General features: G+C 33.9%; 29 non-coding genes across 29 annotated transcripts; all 29 read right to left on the bottom strand.

Annotated features, from left to right (window-relative positions):
• Positions 1-420: 420 nt before the first annotated feature.
• Positions 421-503, bottom strand: TRNAI-UAU (transfer RNA isoleucine (anticodon UAU)). The gene has a single exon. It is a non-coding gene; the product is annotated as a tRNA-Ile (tRNA).
• Positions 504-1,181: 678 nt separating this feature from the next.
• TRNAI-UAU (transfer RNA isoleucine (anticodon UAU)) lies at positions 1,182-1,264 on the bottom strand. Its single transcript has one exon. It is a non-coding gene; the product is annotated as a tRNA-Ile (tRNA).
• Positions 1,265-1,942: 678 nt separating this feature from the next.
• Positions 1,943-2,025, bottom strand: TRNAL-UAG (transfer RNA leucine (anticodon UAG)). The gene has a single exon. It is a non-coding gene; the product is annotated as a tRNA-Leu (tRNA).
• Positions 2,026-2,703: 678 nt separating this feature from the next.
• TRNAL-UAG (transfer RNA leucine (anticodon UAG)) lies at positions 2,704-2,786 on the bottom strand. Its single transcript has one exon. It is a non-coding gene; the product is annotated as a tRNA-Leu (tRNA).
• Positions 2,787-3,464: 678 nt separating this feature from the next.
• TRNAL-CAG (transfer RNA leucine (anticodon CAG)) lies at positions 3,465-3,547 on the bottom strand. Its single transcript has one exon. It is a non-coding gene; the product is annotated as a tRNA-Leu (tRNA).
• A 671-nt stretch (positions 3,548-4,218) lies between these two features.
• On the bottom strand, positions 4,219-4,301 carry TRNAI-UAU (transfer RNA isoleucine (anticodon UAU)). Its single transcript has one exon. It is a non-coding gene; the product is annotated as a tRNA-Ile (tRNA).
• A 678-nt stretch (positions 4,302-4,979) lies between these two features.
• TRNAI-UAU (transfer RNA isoleucine (anticodon UAU)) lies at positions 4,980-5,062 on the bottom strand. The gene has a single exon. It is a non-coding gene; the product is annotated as a tRNA-Ile (tRNA).
• A 678-nt stretch (positions 5,063-5,740) lies between these two features.
• Positions 5,741-5,823, bottom strand: TRNAI-UAU (transfer RNA isoleucine (anticodon UAU)). The gene has a single exon. It is a non-coding gene; the product is annotated as a tRNA-Ile (tRNA).
• A 678-nt stretch (positions 5,824-6,501) lies between these two features.
• On the bottom strand, positions 6,502-6,584 carry TRNAI-UAU (transfer RNA isoleucine (anticodon UAU)). Its single transcript has one exon. It is a non-coding gene; the product is annotated as a tRNA-Ile (tRNA).
• Positions 6,585-7,262: 678 nt separating this feature from the next.
• Positions 7,263-7,345, bottom strand: TRNAI-UAU (transfer RNA isoleucine (anticodon UAU)). Its single transcript has one exon. It is a non-coding gene; the product is annotated as a tRNA-Ile (tRNA).
• Positions 7,346-8,023: 678 nt separating this feature from the next.
• On the bottom strand, positions 8,024-8,106 carry TRNAL-UAG (transfer RNA leucine (anticodon UAG)). The gene has a single exon. It is a non-coding gene; the product is annotated as a tRNA-Leu (tRNA).
• A 678-nt stretch (positions 8,107-8,784) lies between these two features.
• TRNAL-UAG (transfer RNA leucine (anticodon UAG)) lies at positions 8,785-8,867 on the bottom strand. Its single transcript has one exon. It is a non-coding gene; the product is annotated as a tRNA-Leu (tRNA).
• A 678-nt stretch (positions 8,868-9,545) lies between these two features.
• On the bottom strand, positions 9,546-9,628 carry TRNAL-CAG (transfer RNA leucine (anticodon CAG)). Its single transcript has one exon. It is a non-coding gene; the product is annotated as a tRNA-Leu (tRNA).
• Positions 9,629-10,306: 678 nt separating this feature from the next.
• TRNAL-CAG (transfer RNA leucine (anticodon CAG)) lies at positions 10,307-10,389 on the bottom strand. The gene has a single exon. It is a non-coding gene; the product is annotated as a tRNA-Leu (tRNA).
• A 671-nt stretch (positions 10,390-11,060) lies between these two features.
• TRNAL-CAG (transfer RNA leucine (anticodon CAG)) lies at positions 11,061-11,143 on the bottom strand. The gene has a single exon. It is a non-coding gene; the product is annotated as a tRNA-Leu (tRNA).
• Positions 11,144-11,820: 677 nt separating this feature from the next.
• On the bottom strand, positions 11,821-11,903 carry TRNAL-CAG (transfer RNA leucine (anticodon CAG)). The gene has a single exon. It is a non-coding gene; the product is annotated as a tRNA-Leu (tRNA).
• Positions 11,904-12,581: 678 nt separating this feature from the next.
• Positions 12,582-12,664, bottom strand: TRNAL-UAG (transfer RNA leucine (anticodon UAG)). Its single transcript has one exon. It is a non-coding gene; the product is annotated as a tRNA-Leu (tRNA).
• Positions 12,665-13,342: 678 nt separating this feature from the next.
• Positions 13,343-13,425, bottom strand: TRNAI-UAU (transfer RNA isoleucine (anticodon UAU)). Its single transcript has one exon. It is a non-coding gene; the product is annotated as a tRNA-Ile (tRNA).
• Positions 13,426-14,103: 678 nt separating this feature from the next.
• TRNAI-UAU (transfer RNA isoleucine (anticodon UAU)) lies at positions 14,104-14,186 on the bottom strand. The gene has a single exon. It is a non-coding gene; the product is annotated as a tRNA-Ile (tRNA).
• Positions 14,187-14,864: 678 nt separating this feature from the next.
• On the bottom strand, positions 14,865-14,947 carry TRNAI-UAU (transfer RNA isoleucine (anticodon UAU)). Its single transcript has one exon. It is a non-coding gene; the product is annotated as a tRNA-Ile (tRNA).
• Positions 14,948-15,625: 678 nt separating this feature from the next.
• Positions 15,626-15,708, bottom strand: TRNAL-UAG (transfer RNA leucine (anticodon UAG)). Its single transcript has one exon. It is a non-coding gene; the product is annotated as a tRNA-Leu (tRNA).
• Positions 15,709-16,386: 678 nt separating this feature from the next.
• On the bottom strand, positions 16,387-16,469 carry TRNAL-UAG (transfer RNA leucine (anticodon UAG)). The gene has a single exon. It is a non-coding gene; the product is annotated as a tRNA-Leu (tRNA).
• A 678-nt stretch (positions 16,470-17,147) lies between these two features.
• Positions 17,148-17,230, bottom strand: TRNAL-CAG (transfer RNA leucine (anticodon CAG)). Its single transcript has one exon. It is a non-coding gene; the product is annotated as a tRNA-Leu (tRNA).
• A 678-nt stretch (positions 17,231-17,908) lies between these two features.
• Positions 17,909-17,991, bottom strand: TRNAL-CAG (transfer RNA leucine (anticodon CAG)). The gene has a single exon. It is a non-coding gene; the product is annotated as a tRNA-Leu (tRNA).
• Positions 17,992-18,662: 671 nt separating this feature from the next.
• TRNAL-CAG (transfer RNA leucine (anticodon CAG)) lies at positions 18,663-18,745 on the bottom strand. Its single transcript has one exon. It is a non-coding gene; the product is annotated as a tRNA-Leu (tRNA).
• Positions 18,746-19,422: 677 nt separating this feature from the next.
• On the bottom strand, positions 19,423-19,505 carry TRNAL-CAG (transfer RNA leucine (anticodon CAG)). The gene has a single exon. It is a non-coding gene; the product is annotated as a tRNA-Leu (tRNA).
• Positions 19,506-20,183: 678 nt separating this feature from the next.
• TRNAL-UAG (transfer RNA leucine (anticodon UAG)) lies at positions 20,184-20,266 on the bottom strand. The gene has a single exon. It is a non-coding gene; the product is annotated as a tRNA-Leu (tRNA).
• A 678-nt stretch (positions 20,267-20,944) lies between these two features.
• Positions 20,945-21,027, bottom strand: TRNAI-UAU (transfer RNA isoleucine (anticodon UAU)). Its single transcript has one exon. It is a non-coding gene; the product is annotated as a tRNA-Ile (tRNA).
• Positions 21,028-21,705: 678 nt separating this feature from the next.
• TRNAI-UAU (transfer RNA isoleucine (anticodon UAU)) lies at positions 21,706-21,788 on the bottom strand. The gene has a single exon. It is a non-coding gene; the product is annotated as a tRNA-Ile (tRNA).
• Between the last annotated feature and the right edge of the window lie 344 nt (positions 21,789-22,132).

Raw genomic sequence — 22,132 nt, 5'->3', positions numbered from 1 at the left:
ACAAACTGGCTACTTAATTTAGCTCATGGGTTTGATTGGATGCCATTGTAGTGGACCCCAGTGGGGTTTCTGTTCATGACCATTGGCTGAGAAGAGCAGTTTTCTTAAGCCAAAGATATGGAGCCCTCATTCTGAATTTGTGAGATATTTTATTTTGCTACCTCTGTAAATAAAGAATTGTGGATCAAATAATAAAAATAATATGATATACACATATGTGGTTGGTTTCAAGCTCTTTTATCCAGGGAGAATACAATCTGATCTTTTATTGCAACATGGGAAATAATGAAATAATTGATGCATTTTTTATATTGTAAATTGAAAGAGATTTGCAGTGAGTGTTTGTCTAATTCTAAAGTCAATCTTTTCATAAGTAACAAGAAATAGAAACTGTAGAGCAAAGAAGAAAATGAATAACATTGTCAGAAGTGGGATTTGAACCCACGCCTCCAGAGGAGACTGCAACATAAACGCAGTGCCTTAGACCTTTCGGCCATCCTGACACATGAAACCACTGCTTTTTGAAAAGATGTATATTATGAAATAACCTATCTATCGTTACAATGACAATGTTGCTATTAAAACTGTTATTTTAAAAACTAGATATGAATTGCTTTTCCATTCATTTTAAAGAGGTTTCTAGTTGGCTTTACAATAAAAGTAAGTTTTGTTTTCCATGTTCAGGGTTGGAATCCAAGTGTCTAGAGTTTGTTCTCTAATGGATTTTAACTCAGCAATTAAATGAAATTTGTGAATCTTGCACAAACTGGCTACTTAATTTAGCTCATGGGTTTGATTGGATGCCATTGTAGTGGACCCCAGTGGGGTTTCTGTTCATGACCATTGGCTGAGAAGAGCAGTTTTCTTAAGCCAAAGATATGGAGCCCTCATTCTGAATTTGTGAGATATTTTATTTTGCTACCTCTGTAAATAAAGAATTGTGAATCAATTAATAAAAATAATATGATATACACATATGTGGTTGGTTTCAAGCTCTTTTATCCAGGGAGAATACAATCTGATCTTTTATTGCAACATGGGAAATAATGAAATAATTGATGCATTTTTTATGTTGTAAATTGAAAGAGATTTGCAGTGAGTGTTTGTCTAATTCTAAAGTCAATCTTTTCATAAGTAACAAGAAATAGAAACTGTAGAGCAAAGAAGAAAATTAATAACATTGTCAGAAGTGGGATTTGAACCCACGCCTCCAGAGGAGACTGCAACATAAACGCAGTGCCTTAGACCTTTCGGCCATCCTGACACATGAAACCACTGCTTTTTGAAAAGATGTATATTATGAAATAACCTATCTATCGTTACAATGACAATGTTGCTATTAAAACTGTTATTTTAAAAACTAGATATGAATTGCTTTTCCATTCATTTTAAAGAGGTTTCTAGTTGGCTTTACAATAAAAGTAAGTTTTGTTTTCCATGTTCAGGGTTGGAATCCAAGTGTCTAGAGTTTGTTCTCTAATGGATTTTAACTCAGCAATGAAATGAAATTTGTGAATCTTGCACAAACTGGCTACTTAATTTAGCTCATGGGTTTGATTGGATGCCATTGTAGTGGACCCCAGTGGGGTTTCTGTTCATGACCATTGGCTGAGAAGAGCAGTTTTCTTAAGCCAAAGATATGGAGCCCTCATTCTGAATTTGTGAGATATTTTATTTTGCTACCTCTGTAAATAAAGAATTGTGGATCAATTAATAAAAATAATATGATATACACATATGTGGTTGGTTTCAAGCTCTTTTATCCAGGGAGAATACAATCTGATCTTTTATTGCAACATGGGAAATAATGAAATAATTGATGCATTTTTTATGTTGTAAATTGAAAGAGATTTGCAGTGAGTGTTTGTCTAATTCTAAAGTTAATCTTTTCATAAGTAACAAGAAATAGAAACTGTAGAGCAAAGAAGAAAATGAATAACATTGTCAGAAGTGGGATTTGAACCCACGCCTCCAGAGGAGACTGCGACCTAAACGCAGTGCCTTAGACCGCTTGGCCATCCTGACACATGAAACCACTGCTTTTTGAAAAGATGTATATTATGAAATAACCTATCTATCGTTACAATGACAATGTTGCTATTAAAACTGTTAATTTAAAAACTAGATATGAATTGCTTTTCCATTCATTTTAAAGAGGTTTCTAGTTGGCTTTACAATAAAAGTAAGTTTTGTTTTCCATGTTCAGGGTTGGAATCCAAGTGTCTAGAGTTTGTTCTCTAATGGATTTTAACTCAGCAATGAAATGAAATTTGTGAATCTTGCACAAACTGGCTACTTAATTTAGCTCATGGGTTTGATTGGATGCCATTGTAGTGGACCCCAGTGGGGTTTCTGTTCATGACCATTGGCTGAGAAGAGCAGTTTTCTTAAGCCAAAGATATGGAGCCCTCATTCTGAATTTGTGAGATATTTTATTTTGCTACCTCTAGAAATAAAGAATTGTAGATCAAATAATAAAAATAATATGATATACACATATGTGGTTGGTTTCAAGCTCTTTTATCCAGGGAGAATACAATCTGATCTTTTATTGCAACATGGGAAATAATGAAATAATTGATGCATTTTTTATATTGTAAATTGAAAGAGATTTGCAGTGAGTGTTTGTCTAATTCTAAAGTCAATCTTTTCATAAGTAACAAGAAATAGAAACTGTAGAGCAAATAAGAAAATGAATAACATTGTCAGAAGTGGGATTTGAACCCACGCCTCCAGAGGAGACTGCGACCTAAACGCAGTGCCTTAGACCGCTTGGCCATCCTGACACATGAAACCACTGCTTTTTGAAAAGATGTATATTATGAAATAACCTATCTATCGTTACAATGACAATGTTGCTATTAAAACTGTTAATTTAAAAACTAGATATGAATTGCTTTTCCATTCATTTTAAAGAGGTTTCTAGTTGGCTTTACAATAAAAGTAAGTTTTGTTTTCCATGTTCAGGGTTGGAATCCAAGTGTCTAGAGTTTGTTCTCTAATGGATTTTAACTCAGCAATGAAATGAAATTTGTGAATCTTGCACAAACTGGCTACTTAATTTAGCTCATGGGTTTGATTGGATGCCATTGTAGTGGACCCCAGTGGGGTTTCTGTTCATGACCATTGGCTGAGAAGAGCAGTTTTCTTAAGCCAAAGATATGGAGCCCTCATTCTGAATTTGTGAGATATTTTATTTTGCTACCTCTAAAAATAAAGAATTGTAGATCAAATAATAAAAATAATATGATATACACATATGTGGTTGGTTTCAAGCTCTTTTATCCAGGGAGAATACAATCTGATCTTTTATTGCAACATGGGAAATAATGAAATAATTGATGCATTTTTTATATTGTAAATTGAAAGAGATTTGCAGTGAGTGTTTGTCTAATTCTAAAGTCAATCTTTTCATAAGTAACAAGAAATAGAAACTGTAGAGCAAAGAAGAAAATGAATAACATTGTCAGAAGTGGGATTTGAACCCACGCCTCCAGAGGAGACTGCGACCTGAACGCAGCACCTTAGTCCGCTCGGCCATCCTGACACATGAAACCACTGCTTTTTGAAAAGATGTATATTATGAAATAACCTATCTATCGTTACAATGACAATGTTGCTATTAAAACTGTTATTTTAAAAACTAGATATGAATTGCGTTTCCATTCATTTTAAAGAGGTTTCTAGTTGGCTTTACAATAAAAGTAAGTTTTGTAAACCATGTTCAGGGTTGGAATCCAAGTGTCTAGAGTTTGTTCTCTAATGGATTTTAACTCAGCAATGAAATGAAAATCTTGCACAAACTGGCTACTTAATTTAGCTCATGGGTTTGATTGGATGCCATTGTAGTGGACCCCAGTGGGGTTTCTGTTCATGACCATTGGCTGAGAAGAGCAGTTTTCTTAAGCCAAAGATATGGAGCCCTCATTCTGAATTTGTGAGATATTTTATTTTGCTACCTCTGTAAATAAAGAATTGTGGATCAAATAATAAAAATAATATGATATACACATATGTGGTTGGTTTCAAGCTCTTTTATCCAGGGAGAATACAATCTGATCTTTTATTGCAACATGGGAAATAATGAAATAATTGATGCATTTTTTATATTGTAAATTGAAAGAGATTTGCAGTGAGTGTTTGTCTAATTCTAAAGTCAATCTTTTCATAAGTAACAAGAAATAGAAACTGTAGAGCAAAGAAGAAAATGAATAACATTGTCAGAAGTGGGATTTGAACCCACGCCTCCAGAGGAGACTGCAACATAAACGCAGTGCCTTAGACCTTTCGGCCATCCTGACACATGAAACCACTGCTTTTTGAAAAGATGTATATTATGAAATAACCTATCTATCGTTACAATGACAATGTTGCTATTAAAACTGTTATTTTAAAAACTAGATATGAATTGCTTTTCCATTCATTTTAAAGAGGTTTCTAGTTGGCTTTACAATAAAAGTAAGTTTTGTTTTCCATGTTCAGGGTTGGAATCCAAGTGTCTAGAGTTTGTTCTCTAATGGATTTTAACTCAGCAATGAAATGAAATTTGTGAATCTTGCACAAACTGGCTACTTAATTTAGCTCATGGGTTTGATTGGATGCCATTGTAGTGGACCCCAGTGGGGTTTCTGTTCATGACCATTGGCTGAGAAGAGCAGTTTTCTTAAGCCAAAGATATGGAGCCCTCATTCTGAATTTGTGAGATATTTTATTTTGCTACCTCTGTAAATAAAGAATTGTGGATCAATTAATAAAAATAATATGATATACACATATGTGGTTGGTTTCAAGCTCTTTTATCCAGGGAGAATACAATCTGTTTTTTTATTGCAACATGGGAAATAATGAAATAATTGATGCATTTTTTATGTTGTAAATTGAAAGAGATTTGCAGTGAGTGTTTGTCTAATTCTAAAGTCAATCTTTTCATAAGTAACAAGAAATAGAAACTGTAGAGCAAAGAAGAAAATGAATAACATTGTCAGAAGTGGGATTTGAACCCACGCCTCCAGAGGAGACTGCAACATAAACGCAGTGCCTTAGACCTTTCGGCCATCCTGACACATGAAACCACTGCTTTTTGAAAAGATGTATATTATGAAATAACCTATCTATCGTTACAATGACAATGTTGCTATTAAAACTGTTATTTTAAAAACTAGATATGAATTGCTTTTCCATTCATTTTAAAGAGGTTTCTAGTTGGCTTTACAATAAAAGTAAGTTTTGTTTTCCATGTTCAGGGTTGGAATCCAAGTGTCTAGAGTTTGTTCTCTAATGGATTTTAACTCAGCAATGAAATGAAATTTGTGAATCTTGCACAAACTGGCTACTTAATTTAGCTCATGGGTTTGATTGGATGCCATTGTAGTGGACCCCAGTGGGGTTTCTGTTCATGACCATTGGCTGAGAAGAGCAGTTTTCTTAAGCCAAAGATATGGAGCCCTCATTCTGAATTTGTGAGATATTTTATTTTGCTACCTCTGTAAATAAAGAATTGTGGATCAAATAATAAAAATAATATGATATACACATATGTGGTTGGTTTCAAGCTCTTTTATCCAGGGAGAATACAATCTGATCTTTTATTGCAACATGGGAAATAATGAAATAATTGATGCATTTTTTATATTGTAAATTGAAAGAGATTTGCAGTGAGTGTTTGTCTAATTCTAAAGTCAATCTTTTCATAAGTAACAAGAAATAGAAACTGTAGAGCAAAGAAGAAAATGAATAACATTGTCAGAAGTGGGATTTGAACCCACGCCTCCAGAGGAGACTGCAACATAAACGCAGTGCCTTAGACCTTTCGGCCATCCTGACACATGAAACCACTGCTTTTTGAAAAGATGTATATTATGAAATAACCTATCTATCGTTACAATGACAATGTTGCTATTAAAACTGTTATTTTAAAAACTAGATATGAATTGCTTTTCCATTCATTTTAAAGAGGTTTCTAGTTGGCTTTACAATAAAAGTAAGTTTTGTTTTCCATGTTCAGGGTTGGAATCCAAGTGTCTAGAGTTTGTTCTCTAATGGATTTTAACTCAGCAATGAAATGAAATTTGTGAATCTTGCACAAACTGGCTACTTAATTTAGCTCATGGGTTTGATTGGATGCCATTGTAGTGGACCCCAGTGGGGTTTCTGTTCATGACCATTGGCTGAGAAGAGCAGTTTTCTTAAGCCAAAGATATGGAGCCCTCATTCTGAATTTGTGAGATATTTTATTTTGCTACCTCTGTAAATAAAGAATTGTGGATCAAATAATAAAAATAATATGATATACACATATGTGGTTGGTTTCAAGCTCTTTTATCCAGGGAGAATACAATCTGATCTTTTATTGCAACATGGGAAATAATGAAATAATTGATGCATTTTTTATATTGTAAATTGAAAGAGATTTGCAGTGAGTGTTTGTCTAATTCTAAAGTCAATCTTTTCATAAGTAACAAGAAATAGAAACTGTAGAGCAAAGAAGAAAATGAATAACATTGTCAGAAGTGGGATTTGAACCCACGCCTCCAGAGGAGACTGCAACATAAACGCAGTGCCTTAGACCTTTCGGCCATCCTGACACATGAAACCACTGCTTTTTGAAAAGATGTATATTATGAAATAACCTATCTATCGTTACAATGACAATGTTGCTATTAAAACTGTTATTTTAAAAACTAGATATGAATTGCTTTTCCATTCATTTTAAAGAGGTTTCTAGTTGGCTTTACAATAAAAGTAAGTTTTGTTTTCCATGTTCAGGGTTGGAATCCAAGTGTCTAGAGTTTGTTCTCTAATGGATTTTAACTCAGCAATTAAATGAAATTTGTGAATCTTGCACAAACTGGCTACTTAATTTAGCTCATGGGTTTGATTGGATGCCATTGTAGTGGACCCCAGTGGGGTTTCTGTTCATGACCATTGGCTGAGAAGAGCAGTTTTCTTAAGCCAAAGATATGGAGCCCTCATTCTGAATTTGTGAGATATTTTATTTTGCTACCTCTGTAAATAAAGAATTGTGGATCAATTAATAAAAATAATATGATATACACATATGTGGTTGGTTTCAAGCTCTTTTATCCAGGGAGAATACAATCTGATCTTTTATTGCAACATGGGAAATAATGAAATAATTGATGCATTTTTTATGTTGTAAATTGAAAGAGATTTGCAGTGAGTGTTTGTCTAATTCTAAAGTCAATCTTTTCATAAGTAACAAGAAATAGAAACTGTAGAGCAAAGAAGAAAATGAATAACATTGTCAGAAGTGGGATTTGAACCCACGCCTCCAGAGGAGACTGCAACATAAACGCAGTGCCTTAGACCTTTCGGCCATCCTGACACATGAAACCACTGCTTTTTGAAAAGATGTATATTATGAAATAACCTATCTATCGTTACAATGACAATGTTGCTATTAAAACTGTTATTTTAAAAACTAGATATGAATTGCTTTTCCATTCATTTTAAAGAGGTTTCTAGTTGGCTTTACAATAAAAGTAAGTTTTGTTTTCCATGTTCAGGGTTGGAATCCAAGTGTCTAGAGTTTGTTCTCTAATGGATTTTAACTCAGCAATGAAATGAAATTTGTGAATCTTGCACAAACTGGCTACTTAATTTAGCTCATGGGTTTGATTGGATGCCATTGTAGTGGACCCCAGTGGGGTTTCTGTTCATGACCATTGGCTGAGAAGAGCAGTTTTCTTAAGCCAAAGATATGGAGCCCTCATTCTGAATTTGTGAGATATTTTATTTTGCTACCTCTGTAAATAAAGAATTGTGGATCAATTAATAAAAATAATATGATATACACATATGTGGTTGGTTTCAAGCTCTTTTATCCAGGGAGAATACAATCTGATCTTTTATTGCAACATGGGAAATAATGAAATAATTGATGCATTTTTTATGTTGTAAATTGAAAGAGATTTGCAGTGAGTGTTTGTCTAATTCTAAAGTTAATCTTTTCATAAGTAACAAGAAATAGAAACTGTAGAGCAAAGAAGAAAATGAATAACATTGTCAGAAGTGGGATTTGAACCCATGCCTCCAGAGGAGACTGCGACCTAAACGCAGTGCCTTAGACCGCTTGGCCATCCTGACACATGAAACCACTGCTTTTTGAAAAGATGTATATTATGAAATAACCTATCTATCGTTACAATGACAATGTTGCTATTAAAACTGTTAATTTAAAAACTAGATATGAATTGCTTTTCCATTCATTTTAAAGAGGTTTCTAGTTGGCTTTACAATAAAAGTAAGTTTTGTTTTCCATGTTCAGGGTTGGAATCCAAGTGTCTAGAGTTTGTTCTCTAATGGATTTTAACTCAGCAATGAAATGAAATTTGTGAATCTTGCACAAACTGGCTACTTAATTTAGCTCATGGGTTTGATTGGATGCCATTGTAGTGGACCCCAGTGGGGTTTCTGTTCATGACCATTGGCTGAGAAGAGCAGTTTTCTTAAGCCAAAGATATGGAGCCCTCATTCTGAATTTGTGAGATATTTTATTTTGCTACCTCTAGAAATAAAGAATTGTAGATCAAATAATAAAAATAATATGATATACACATATGTGGTTGGTTTCAAGCTCTTTTATCCAGGGAGAATACAATCTGATCTTTTATTGCAACATGGGAAATAATGAAATAATTGATGCATTTTTTATATTGTAAATTGAAAGAGATTTGCAGTGAGTGTTTGTCTAATTCTAAAGTCAATCTTTTCATAAGTAACAAGAAATAGAAACTGTAGAGCAAATAAGAAAATGAATAACATTGTCAGAAGTGGGATTTGAACCCACGCCTCCAGAGGAGACTGCGACCTAAACGCAGTGCCTTAGACCGCTTGGCCATCCTGACACATGAAACCACTGCTTTTTGAAAAGATGTATATTATGAAATAACCTATCTATCGTTACAATGACAATGTTGCTATTAAAACTGTTAATTTAAAAACTAGATATGAATTGCTTTTCCATTCATTTTAAAGAGGTTTCTAGTTGGCTTTACAATAAAAATAAGTTTTGTTTTCCATGTTCAGGGTTGGAATCCAAGTGTCTAGAGTTTGTTCTCTAATGGATTTTAACTCAGCAATGAAATGAAATTTGTGAATCTTGCACAAACTGGCTACTTAATTTAGCTCATGGGTTTGATTGGATGCCATTGTAGTGGACCCCAGTGGGGTTTCTGTTCATGACCATTGGCTGAGAAGAGCAGTTTTCTTAAGCCAAAGATATGGAGCCCTCATTCTGAATTTGTGAGATATTTTATTTTGCTACCTCTAAAAATAAAGAATTGTAGATCAAATAATAAAAATAATATGATATACACATATGTGGTTGGTTTCAAGCTCTTTTATCCAGGGAGAATACAATCTGATCTTTTATTGCAACATGGGAAATAATGAAATAATTGATGCATTTTTTATATTGTAAATTGAAAGAGATTTGCAGTGAGTGTTTGTCTAATTCTAAAGTCAATCTTTTCATAAGTAACAAGAAATAGAAACTGTAGAGCAAAGAAGAAAATGAATAACATTGTCAGAAGTGGGATTTGAACCCACGCCTCCAGAGGAGACTGCGACCTGAACGCAGCACCTTAGTCCGCTCGGCCATCCTGACACATGAAACCACTGCTTTTTGAAAAGATGTATATTATGAAATAACCTATCTATCGTTACAATGACAATGTTGCTATTAAAACTGTTATTTTAAAAACTAGATATGAATTGCGTTTCCATTCATTTTAAAGAGGTTTCTAGTTGGCTTTACAATAAAAGTAAGTTTTGTAAACCATGTTCAGGGTTGGAATCCAAGTGTCTAGAGTTTGTTCTCTAATGGATTTTAACTCAGCAATGAAATGAAATTTGTGAATCTTGCACAAACTGGCTACTTAATTTAGCTCATGGGTTTGATTGGATGCCATTGTAGTGGACCCCAGTGGGGTTTCTGTTCATGACCATTGGCTGAGAAGAGCAGTTTTCTTAAGCCAAAGATATGGAGCCCTCATTCTGAATTTGTGAGATATTTTATTTTGCTACCTCTGTAAATAAAGAATTGTGGATCAAATAATAAAAATAATATGATATACACATATGTGGTTGGTTTCAAGCTCTTTTATCCAGGGAGAATACAATCTGATCTTTTATTGCAACATGGGAAATAAAGAAATAATTGATGCATTTTTTATGTTGTAAATTGAAAGAGATTTGCAGTGAGTGTTTGTCTAATTCTAAAGTCAATCTTTTCATAAGTAACAAGAAATAGAAACTGTAGAGCAAAGAAGAAAATGAATAACATTGTCAGAAGTGGGATTTGAACCCACGCCTCCAGAGGAGACTGCGACCTGAACGCAGCGCCTTAGACCGCTCGGCCATCCTGACACATGAAACCACTGCTTTTTGAAAAGATGTATATTATGAAATAACCTATCTATCGTTACAATGACAATGTTGCTATTAAAACTGTTATTTTAAAAACTAGATATGAATTGCTTTTCCATTCATTTTAAAGAGGTTTCTAGTTGGCTTTACAATAAAAGTAAGTTTTGTTTTCCATGTTCAGGGTTGGAATCCAAGTGTCTAGAGTTTGTTCTCTAATGGATTTTAACTCAGCAATGAAATGAAATTTGTGAATCTTGCACAAACTGGCTACTTAATTTAGCTCATGGGTTTGATTGGATGCCATTGTAGTGGACCCCAGTGTGGTTTCTGTTCATGACCATTGGCTGAGAAGAGCAGTTTTCTTAAGCCAAAGATATGGAGCCCTCATTCTGAATTTGTGAGATATTTTATTTTGCTACCTCTGTAAATAAAGAATTGTGGATCAAATAATAAAAATAATATGATATACACATATGTGGTTGGTTTCAAGCTCTTTTATCCAGGGAGAATACAATCTGATCTTTTATTGCAACATGGGAAATAATGAAATAATTGATGCATTTTTTATGTTGTAAATTTAAAGAGATTTGCAGTGAGTGTTTGTCTAATTCTAAAGTCAATCTTTTCACAAGAAATAGAAACTGTAGAGCAAAGAAGAAAATAAATAACATTGTCAGAAGTGGGATTTGAACCCACGCCTCCAGAAGAGACTGCGACCTGAACACAGCGCCTTAGACCGCTCGGCCATCCTGACACATTAAACCACTGTGTTTTGAAAAGATATGTATTATGAAATAACCTATCTATAGTTACAATGACAATGTTGCTATTAAAACTGTTAATTTAAAAACTAGATATGAATTGCTTTTCCATTCATTTAAAGAGGTTTCTAGTTGGCTTTACAATAAAAGTAAGTTTTGTTTTCCATGTTCAGGGTTGGAATCCAAGTGTCTAGAGTTTGTTCTCTAATGGATTTTAACTCAGCAATGAAATGAAATTTGTGAATCTTGCACAAACTGGCTACTTAATTTAGCTCATGGGTTTGATTGGATGCCATTGTAGTGGACCCCAGTGGGGTTTCTGTTCATGACCATTGGCTGAGAAGAGCAGTTTTCTTAAGCCAAAGATATGGAGCCCTCATTCTGAATTTGTGAGATATTTTATTTTGCTACCTCTGTAAATAAAGAATTGTGGTTCAATTAATAAAAATAATATGATATACACATATGTGGTTGGTTTCAAGCTCTTTTATCCAGGGAGAATACAATCTGATCTTTTATTGCAACATGGGAAATAATGAAATAATTGATGCATTTTTTATGTTGTAAATTGAAAGAGATTTGCAGTGAGTGTTTGTCTAATTCTAAAGTCAATCTTTTCATAAGTAACAAGAAATAGAAACTGTAGAGCAAAGAAGAAAATAAATAACATTGTCAGAAGTGGGATTTGAACCCACGCCTCCAGAGGAGACTGCGATCTGAACGCAGCGCTTTAGACCGCTCGGCCATCCTGACACATGCAACCACTGTGTTTTGAAAAGAAGTATATTATGAAATAACCTATCTATAGTTACAATGACAATGTTGCTATTAAAACTGTTAATTTAAAAACTAGATATGAATTGCTTTTCCATTCATTTTAAAGAGGTTTCTAGTTGGCTTTACAATAAAAGTAAGTTTTGTTTTCCATGTTCAGGGTTGGAATCCAAGTGTCTAGAGTTTGTTCTCTAATGGATTTTAACTCAGCAATGAAATGAAATTTGTGAATCTTGCACAAACTGGCTACTTAATTTAGCTCATGGGTTTGATTGGATGCCATTGTAGTGGACCCCAGTGGGGTTTCTGTTCATGACCATTGGCTGAGAAGAGCAGTTTTCTTAAGCCAAAGATATGGAGCCCTCATTCTGAATTTGTGAGATATTGTATTTTGCTACCTCTGTAAATAAAGAATTGTGGATCAAATAATAAAAATAATATGATATACACATATGTGGTTGGTTTCAAGCTCTTTTATCCAGGGAGAATACAATCTGATCTTTTATTGCAACATGGGAAATAATGAAATAATTGATGCATTTTTTATGTTGTAAATTGAAAGAGATTTGCAGTGAGTGTTTGTCTAATTCTAAAGTCAATCTTTTCATAAGTAACAAGAAATAGAAACTGTAGAGCAAAGAAGAAAATGAATAACATTGTCAGAAGTGGGATTTGAACCCACGCCTCTATAGGAGACTGCGACCTAAATGCAGCGCCTTAGACCGCTCGGCCATCCTGACACATGAAACCACTGCTTTTTGAAAAGATGTATATTATGAAATAACCTATCTATCGTTACAATGACAATGTTGCTATTAAAACTGTTAATTTAAAAACTAGATATGAATTGATTTTCCATTCATTTTAAAGAGGTTTCTAGTTGGCTTTACAATCAAAGTAAGTTTTGTTTTCCATGTTCAGGGTTGGAATCCAAGTGTCTAGAGTTTGTTCTCTAATGGATTTTAACTCAGCAATGAAATGAAATTTGTGAATCTTGCACAAACTGGCTACTTAATTTAGCTCATGGGTTTGATTGAATGCCATTGTAGTGGACCCCAGTGGGGTTTCTGTTCATGACCATTGGCTGAGAAGAGCAGTTTTCTTAAGCCAAAGATATGGAGCCCTCATTCTGAATTTGTGAGATATTTTATTTTGCTACCTCTGTAAATAAAGAATTGTGGATCAAATAATAAAAATAATATGATATACACATATGTGGTTGGTTTCAAGCTCTTTTATCCAGGGAGAATACAATCTGATCTTTTATTGCAACATGGGAAATAATGAAATAATTGATGCATTTTTTATATTGTAAATTGAAAGAGATTTGCAGTGAGTGTTTGTCTAATTCTAAAGTCAATCTTTTCATAAGTAACAAGAAATAGAAACTGTAGAGCAAAGAAGAAAATGAATAACATTGTCAGAAGTGGGATTTGAACCCACGCCTCCAGAGGAGACTGCAACATAAACGCAGTGCCTTAGACCTTTCGGCCATCCTGACACATGAAACCACTGCTTTTTGAAAAGATGTATATTATGAAATAACCTATCTATCGTTACAATGACAATGTTGCTATTAAAACTGTTATTTTAAAAACTAGATATGAATTGCTTTTCCATTCATTTTAAAGAGGTTTCTAGTTGGCTTTACAATAAAAGTAAGTTTTGTTTTCCATGTTCAGGGTTGGAATCCAAGTGTCTAGAGTTTGTTCTCTAATGGATTTTAACTCAGCAATGAAATGAAATTTGTGAATCTTGCACAAACTGGCTACTTAATTTAGCTCATGGGTTTGATTGGATGCCATTGTAGTGGACCCCAGTGGGGTTTCTGTTCATGACCATTGGCTGAGAAGAGCAGTTTTCTTAAGCCAAAGATATGGAGCCCTCATTCTGAATTTGTGAGATATTTTATTTTGCTACCTCTGTAAATAAAGAATTGTGGATCAAATAATAAAAATAATATGATATACACATATGTGGTTGGTTTCAAGCTCTTTTATCCAGGGAGAATACAATCTGATCTTTTATTGCAACATGGGAAATAATGAAATAATTGATGCATTTTTTATATTGTAAATTGAAAGAGATTTGCAGTGAGTGTTTGTCTAATTCTAAAGTCAATCTTTTCATAAGTAACAAGAAATAGAAACTGTAGAGCAAAGAAGAAAATGAATAACATTGTCAGAAGTGGGATTTGAACCCACGCCTCCAGAGGAGACTGCAACATAAACGCAGTGCCTTAGACCTTTCGGCCATCCTGACACATGAAACCACTGCTTTTTGAAAAGATGTATATTATGAAATAACCTATCTATCGTTACAATGACAATGTTGCTATTAAAACTGTTATTTTAAAAACTAGATATGAATTGCTTTTCCATTCATTTTAAAGAGGTTTCTAGTTGGCTTTACAATAAAAGTAAGTTTTGTTTTCCATGTTCAGGGTTGGAATCCAAGTGTCTAGAGTTTGTTCTCTAATGGATTTTAACTCAGCAATTAAATGAAATTTGTGAATCTTGCACAAACTGGCTACTTAATTTAGCTCATGGGTTTGATTGGATGCCATTGTAGTGGACCCCAGTGGGGTTTCTGTTCATGACCATTGGCTGAGAAGAGCAGTTTTCTTAAGCCAAAGATATGGAGCCCTCATTCTGAATTTGTGAGATATTTTATTTTGCTACCTCTGTAAATAAAGAATTGTGGATCAATTAATAAAAATAATATGATATACACATATGTGGTTGGTTTCAAGCTCTTTTATCCAGGGAGAATACAATCTGATCTTTTATTGCAACATGGGAAATAATGAAATAATTGATGCATTTTTTATGTTGTAAATTGAAAGAGATTTGCAGTGAGTGTTTGTCTAATTCTAAAGTCAATCTTTTCATAAGTAACAAGAAATAGAAACTGTAGAGCAAAGAAGAAAATGAATAACATTGTCAGAAGTGGGATTTGAACCCACGCCTCCAGAGGAGACTGCAACATAAACGCAGTGCCTTAGACCTTTCGGCCATCCTGACACATGAAACCACTGCTTTTTGAAAAGATGTATATTATGAAATAACCTATCTATCGTTACAATGACAATGTTGCTATTAAAACTGTTATTTTAAAAACTAGATATGAATTGCTTTTCCATTCATTTTAAAGAGGTTTCTAGTTGGCTTTACAATAAAAGTAAGTTTTGTTTTCCATGTTCAGGGTTGGAATCCAAGTGTCTAGAGTTTGTTCTCTAATGGATTTTAACTCAGCAATGAAATGAAATTTGTGAATCTTGCACAAACTGGCTACTTAATTTAGCTCATGGGTTTGATTGGATGCCATTGTAGTGGACCCCAGTGGGGTTTCTGTTCATGACCATTGGCTGAGAAGAGCAGTTTTCTTAAGCCAAAGATATGGAGCCCTCATTCTGAATTTGTGAGATATTTTATTTTGCTACCTCTGTAAATAAAGAATTGTGGATCAATTAATAAAAATAATATGATATACACATATGTGGTTGGTTTCAAGCTCTTTTATCCAGGGAGAATACAATCTGATCTTTTATTGCAACATGGGAAATAATGAAATAATTGATGCATTTTTTATGTTGTAAATTGAAAGAGATTTGCAGTGAGTGTTTGTCTAATTCTAAAGTTAATCTTTTCATAAGTAACAAGAAATAGAAACTGTAGAGCAAAGAAGAAAATGAATAACATTGTCAGAAGTGGGATTTGAACCCACGCCTCCAGAGGAGACTGCGACCTAAACGCAGTGCCTTAGACCGCTTGGCCATCCTGACACATGAAACCACTGCTTTTTGAAAAGATGTATATTATGAAATAACCTATCTATCGTTACAATGACAATGTTGCTATTAAAACTGTTAATTTAAAAACTAGATATGAATTGCTTTTCCATTCATTTTAAAGAGGTTTCTAGTTGGCTTTACAATAAAAGTAAGTTTTGTTTTCCATGTTCAGGGTTGGAATCCAAGTGTCTAGAGTTTGTTCTCTAATGGATTTTAACTCAGCAATGAAATGAAATTTGTGAATCTTGCACAAACTGGCTACTTAATTTAGCTCATGGGTTTGATTGGATGCCATTGTAGTGGACCCCAGTGGGGTTTCTGTTCATGACCATTGGCTGAGAAGAGCAGTTTTCTTAAGCCAAAGATATGGAGCCCTCATTCTGAATTTGTGAGATATTTTATTTTGCTACCTCTAGAAATAAAGAATTGTAGATCAAATAATAAAAATAATATGATATACACATATGTGGTTGGTTTCAAGCTCTTTTATCCAGGGAGAATACAATCTGATCTTTTATTGCAACATGGGAAATAATGAAATAATTGATGCATTTTTTATATTGTAAATTGAAAGAGATTTGCAGTGAGTGTTTGTCTAATTCTAAAGTCAATCTTTTCATAAGTAACAAGAAATAGAAACTGTAGAGCAAATAAGAAAATGAATAACATTGTCAGAAGTGGGATTTGAACCCACGCCTCCAGAGGAGACTGCGACCTAAACGCAGTGCCTTAGACCGCTTGGCCATCCTGACACATGAAACCACTGCTTTTTGAAAATATGTATATTATGAAATAACCTATCTATCGTTACAATGACAATGTTGCTATTAAAACTGTTAATTTAAAAACTAGATATGAATTGCTTTTCCATTCATTTTAAAGAGGTTTCTAGTTGGCTTTACAATAAAAGTAAGTTTTGTTTTCCATGTTCAGGGTTGGAATCCAAGTGTCTAGAGTTTGTTCTCTAATGGATTTTAACTCAGCAATGAAATGAAATTTGTGAATCTTGCACAAACTGGCTACTTAATTTAGCTCATGGGTTTGATTGGATGCCATTGTAGTGGACCCCAGTGGGGTTTCTGTTCATGACCATTGGCTGAGAAGAGCAGTTTTCTTAAGCCAAAGATATGGAGCCCTCATTCTGAATTTGTGAGATATTTTATTTTGCTACCTCTAAAAATAAAGAATTGTAGATCAAATAATAAAAATAATATGATATACACATATGTGGTTGGTTTCAAGCTCTTTTATCCAGGGAGAATACAATCTGATCTTTTATTGCAACATGGGAAATAATGAAATAATTGATGCATTTTTTATATTGTAAATTGAAAGAGATTTGCAGTGAGTGTTTGTCTAATTCTAAAGTCAATCTTTTCATAAGTAACAAGAAATAGAAACTGTAGAGCAAAGAAGAAAATGAATAACATTGTCAGAAGTGGGATTTGAACCCACGCCTCCAGAGGAGACTGCGACCTGAACGCAGCACCTTAGTCCGCTCGGCCATCCTGACACATGAAACCACTGCTTTTTGAAAAGATGTATATTATGAAATAACCTATCTATCGTTACAATGACAATGTTGCTATTAAAACTGTTATTTTAAAAACTAGATATGAATTGCGTTTCCATTCATTTTAAAGAGGTTTCTAGTTGGCTTTACAATAAAAGTAAGTTTTGTAAACCATGTTCAGGGTTGGAATCCAAGTGTCTAGAGTTTGTTCTCTAATGGATTTTAACTCAGCAATGAAATGAAATTTGTGAATCTTGCACAAACTGGCTACTTAATTTAGCTCATGGGTTTGATTGGATGCCATTGTAGTGGACCCCAGTGGGGTTTCTGTTCATGACCATTGGCTGAGAAGAGCAGTTTTCTTAAGCCAAAGATATGGAGCCCTCATTCTGAATTTGTGAGATATTTTATTTTGCTACCTCTGTAAATAAAGAATTGTGGATCAAATAATAAAAATAATATGATATACACATATGTGGTTGGTTTCAAGCTCTTTTATCCAGGGAGAATACAATCTGATCTTTTATTGCAACATGGGAAATAAAGAAATAATTGATGCATTTTTTATGTTGTAAATTGAAAGAGATTTGCAGTGAGTGTTTGTCTAATTCTAAAGTCAATCTTTTCATAAGTAACAAGAAATAGAAACTGTAGAGCAAAGAAGAAAATGAATAACATTGTCAGAAGTGGGATTTGAACCCACGCCTCCAGAGGAGACTGCGACCTGAACGCAGCGCCTTAGACCGCTCGGCCATCCTGACACATGAAACCACTGCTTTTTGAAAAGATGTATATTATGAAATAACCTATCTATCGTTACAATGACAATGTTGCTATTAAAACTGTTATTTTAAAAACTAGATATGAATTGCTTTTCCATTCATTTTAAAGAGGTTTCTAGTTGGCTTTACAATAAAAGTAAGTTTTGTTTTCCATGTTCAGGGTTGGAATCCAAGTGTCTAGAGTTTGTTCTCTAATGGATTTTAACTCAGCAATGAAATGAAATTTGTGAATCTTGCACAAACTGGCTACTTAATTTAGCTCATGGGTTTGATTGGATGCCATTGTAGTGGACCCCAGTGTGGTTTCTGTTCATGACCATTGGCTGAGAAGAGCAGTTTTCTTAAGCCAAAGATATGGAGCCCTCATTCTGAATTTGTGAGATATTTTATTTTGCTACCTCTGTAAATAAAGAATTGTGGATCAAATAATAAAAATAATATGATATACACATATGTGGTTGGTTTCAAGCTCTTTTATCCAGGGAGAATACAATCTGATCTTTTATTGCAACATGGGAAATAATGAAATAATTGATGCATTTTTTATGTTGTAAATTTAAAGAGATTTGCAGTGAGTGTTTGTCTAATTCTAAAGTCAATCTTTTCACAAGAAATAGAAACTGTAGAGCAAAGAAGAAAATAAATAACATTGTCAGAAGTGGGATTTGAACCCACGCCTCCAGAAGAGACTGCGACCTGAACACAGCGCCTTAGACCGCTCGGCCATCCTGACACATTAAATCACTGTGTTTTGAAAAGATATGTATTATGAAATAACCTATCTATAGTTACAATGACAATGTTGCTATTAAAACTGTTAATTTAAAAACTAGATATGAATTGCTTTTCCATTCATTTAAAGAGGTTTCTAGTTGGCTTTACAATAAAAGTAAGTTTTGTTTTCCATGTTCAGGGTTGGAATCCAAGTGTCTAGAGTTTGTTCTCTAAAGGATTTTAACTCAGCAATGAAATGAAATTTGTGAATCTTGCACAAACTGGCTACTTAATTTAGCTCATGGGTTTGATTGGATGCCATTGTAGTGGACCCCAGTGGGGTTTCTGTTCATGACCATTGGCTGAGAAGAGCAGTTTTCTTAAGCCAAAGATATGGAGCCCTCATTCTGAATTTGTGAGATATTTTATTTTGCTACCTCTGTAAATAAAGAATTGTGGTTCAATTAATAAAAATAATATGATATACACATATGTGGTTGGTTTCAAGCTCTTTTATCCAGGGAGAATACAATCTGATCTTTTATTGCAACATGGGAAATAATGAAATAATTGATGCATTTTTTATGTTGTAAATTGAAAGAGATTTGCAGTGAGTGTTTGTCTAATTCTAAAGTCAATCTTTTCATAAGTAACAAGAAATAGAAACTGTAGAGCAAAGAAGAAAATAAATAACATTGTCAGAAGTGGGATTTGAACCCACGCCTCCAGAGGAGACTGCGATCTGAACGCAGCGCTTTAGACCGCTCGGCCATCCTGACACATGCAACCACTGTGTTTTGAAAAGAAGTATATTATGAAATAACCTATCTATAGTTACAATGACAATGTTGCTATTAAAACTGTTAATTTAAAAACTAGATATGAATTGCTTTTCCATTCATTTTAAAGAGGTTTCTAGTTGGCTTTACAATAAAAGTAAGTTTTGTTTTCCATGTTCAGGGTTGGAATCCAAGTGTCTAGAGTTTGTTCTCTAATGGATTTTAACTCAGCAATGAAATGAAATTTGTGAATCTTGCACAAACTGGCTACTTAATTTAGCTCATGGGTTTGATTGGATGCCATTGTAGTGGACCCCAGTGGGGTTTCTGTTCATGACCATTGGCTGAGAAGAGCAGTTTTCTTAAGCCAAAGATATGGAGCCCTCATTCTGAATTTGTGAGATATTGTATTTTGCTACCTCTGTAAATAAAGAATTGTGGATCAAATAATAAAAATAATATGATATACACATATGTGGTTGGTTTCAAGCTCTTTTATCCAGGGAGAATACAATCTGATCTTTTATTGCAACATGGGAAATAATGAAATAATTGATGCATTTTTTATGTTGTAAATTGAAAGAGATTTGCAGTGAGTGTTTGTCTAATTCTAAAGTCAATCTTTTCATAAGTAACAAGAAATAGAAACTGTAGAGCAAAGAAGAAAATGAATAACATTGTCAGAAGTGGGATTTGAACCCACGCCTCTATAGGAGACTGCGACCTAAATGCAGCGCCTTAGACCGCTCGGCCATCCTGACACATGAAACCACTGCTTTTTGAAAAGATGTATATTATGAAATAACCTATCTATCGTTACAATGACAATGTTGCTATTAAAACTGTTAATTTAAAAACTAGATATGAATTGATTTTCCATTCATTTTAAAGAGGTTTCTAGTTGGCTTTACAATAAAAGTAAGTTTTGTTTTCCATGTTCAGGGTTGGAATCCAAGTGTCTAGAGTTTGTTCTCTAATGGATTTTAACTCAGCAATGAAATGAAATTTGTGAATCTTGCACAAACTGGCTACTTAATTTAGCTCATGGGTTTGATTGGATGCCATTGTAGTGGACCCCAGTGGGGTTTCTGTTCATGACCATTGGCTGAGAAGAGCAGTTTTCTTAAGCCAAAGATATGGAGCCCTCATTCTGAATTTGTGAGATATTTTATTTTGCTACCTCTGTAAATAAAGAATTGTGGATCAAATAATAAAAATAATATGATATACACATATGTGGTTGGTTTCAAGCTCTTTTATCCAGGGAGAATACAATCTGATCTTTTATTGCAACATGGGAAATAATGAAATAATTGATGCATTTTTTATATTGTAAATTGAAAGAGATTTGCAGTGAGTGTTTGTCTAATTCTAAAGTCAATCTTTTCATAAGTAACAAGAAATAGAAACTGTAGAGCAAAGAAGAAAATGAATAACATTGTCAGAAGTGGGATTTGAACCCACGCCTCCAGAGGAGACTGCAACATAAACGCAGTGCCTTAGACCTTTCGGCCATCCTGACACATGAAACCACTGCTTTTTGAAAAGATGTATATTATGAAATAACCTATCTATCGTTACAATGACAATGTTGCTATTAAAACTGTTATTTTAAAAACTAGATATGAATTGCTTTTCCATTCATTTTAAAGAGGTTTCTAGTTGGCTTTACAATAAAAGTAAGTTTTGTTTTCCATGTTCAGGGTTGGAATCCAAGTGTCTAGAGTTTGTTCTCTAATGGATTTTAACTCAGCAATGAAATGAAATTTGTGAATCTTGCACAAACTGGCTACTTAATTTAGCTCATGGGTTTGATTGGATGCCATTGTAGTGGACCCCAGTGGGGTTTCTGTTCATGACCATTGGCTGAGAAGAGCAGTTTTCTTAAGCCAAAGATATGGAGCCCTCATTCTGAATTTGTGAGATATTTTATTTTGCTACCTCTGTAAATAAAGAATTGTGGATCAATTAATAAAAATAATATGATATACACATATGTGGTTGGTTTCAAGCTCTTTTATCCAGGGAGAATACAATCTGTTTTTTTATTGCAACATGGGAAATAATGAAATAATTGATGCATTTTTTATGTTGTAAATTGAAAGAGATTTGCAGTGAGTGTTTGTCTAATTCTAAAGTCAATCTTTTCATAAGTAACAAGAAATAGAAACTGTAGAGCAAAGAAGAAAATGAATAACATTGTCAGAAGTGGGATTTGAACCCACGCCTCCAGAGGAGACTGCAACATAAACGCAGTGCCTTAGACCTTTCGGCCATCCTGACACATGAAAACACTGCTTTTTGAAAAGATGTATATTATGAAATAACCTATCTATCGTTACAATGACAATGTTGCTATTAAAACTGTTATTTTAAAAACTAGATATGAATTGCTTTTCCATTCATTTTAAAGAGGTTTCTAGTTGGCTTTACAATAAAAGTAAGTTTTGTTTTCCATGTTCAGGGTTGGAATCCAAGTGTCTAGAGTTTGTTCTCTAATGGATTTTAACTCAGCAATGAAATGAAATTTGTGAATCTTGCACAAACTGGCTACTTAATTTAGCTCATGGGTTTGATTGGATGCCATTGTAGTGGACCCCAGTGGGGTTTCTGTTCATGACCATTGG

Source organism: Pseudophryne corroboree, chromosome 1 (genome assembly GCF_028390025.1).
Source record: "Pseudophryne corroboree isolate aPseCor3 chromosome 1, aPseCor3.hap2, whole genome shotgun sequence".
In the NCBI taxonomy this organism is placed as follows: domain Eukaryota; kingdom Metazoa; phylum Chordata; class Amphibia; order Anura; family Myobatrachidae; genus Pseudophryne; species Pseudophryne corroboree.
Note: the sequence above shows the minus strand (reverse complement) of the source record. Positions and strands in the feature narration are given on the sequence as shown.